Raw genomic sequence first — 1435 nt, 5'->3', positions numbered from 1 at the left:
TATATATATATATATATATATATATATATATATATATATATATATATATATATATATATATATATATATGACTTTGGTAACTTGCTTTCGTCTGTTTTTCAGTTGGTATATTTTAGCAATGTGTATCGGGTTTCAGTAAACAAAAATACCCTTATATATCATGAATTCTAAGTTTTAAAGTTAAGGATATTTTAATAATTTTCATTCTCAAAATTAAAAAAATAAAAAAAGAAACCCCCAAACTCTTACCCACCTCTCTCATTCCTCTTCACATTTCTCTTTCATCTCTTTCACTTCAACCTTTTCCCTGTCATCCCTACCCTAGCCCTAATTGAAAAACAAAATCAGAAACACTTGCCTTGTTTTAATAATTTTCATTCTCAAAACTAAAAAAAGAAATTTCAAACCCTTACTCACCTCCTTCATTCCTCTCGACTCTTTCTCCTTCATCTCTCTCACTAAAACATTTTCTCTATCTTCTCTGCATTAGCCCCAACTATAAAAACACTCATTATTAAACGATTTACTTTTGTAAAGAGTTGAGTCATTGACATATACACCTTCCGAAAAAAAGTTCATTCAAAATCTCTTTAATTTCATTATCTTCACTATATATATTACAGCCGACGGACNCAACTTGCACCAAGACTTATGAGCATCCTTCCTTTACATTCTGAGACTACTACGTAACATTGCTTCGTGTCCATTTAATTTTTTTTGGTAGAAATTCATTAACTTGTTTTCCTTTACTAAAGAGAAAACAAATCACAATACAATAAAATTCTCAACGATAAAATCAAATAATAAAAATTCTAAATCTTGAAATTTTATTTAAAATTATATAAAGAAAAAATTAGGTGCTTCAATTTTTTTATTTATTTAAGTATTTTTTTTTCTCTAACTATTTTATTTAATAATGAGTGTTTTTTAGTTGGAGCTAGTGCAGAGATGACAGAGAAAATGTTTGAGTGAGAGAGATGAAAGAGATAGGGTTGAGAAGAATGAAGGAAGTGAGTAAGGGTTTGAGGTTTCTTTTTTTAGTTTTGAGAATCAAAATTATTAAAATAAGGCAAGTGTTTCTGATTTTTTTCAATTAGGGCTAGTGTAGGAATGACAGAGAAAAGGTTTAAATGAAAGAGATGAAAGAGGAAGGGTTGGGAGGAATGAGAGAGGTGGGTAAGGGTTTGGGGGTTTCTTTTTTTATATTCTTAATTTTGAGAATGAAAATTATTAAAATACCCTTGACCTTTAAACTTAGAATTCATGATATATAAGGGTATTTTTGTCTTCTGAAACCCGATACACATTACTAAAATGTACTAACTAAAAACAGGCGTATGCAAGTTAACAAACCCATATATATATATATATATATATATATATATATATATATATATATATATATATATATATATATATATATATATATATATAT

Source organism: Vigna radiata, chromosome 1, assembly GCF_000741045.1.
Source record: "Vigna radiata var. radiata cultivar VC1973A chromosome 1, Vradiata_ver6, whole genome shotgun sequence".
Taxonomy (NCBI): Eukaryota; Viridiplantae; Streptophyta; class Magnoliopsida; order Fabales; family Fabaceae; genus Vigna; species Vigna radiata.
The sequence above is the reverse complement of the archived record's forward strand: the minus strand, read 5'-3'. Positions refer to the sequence as shown.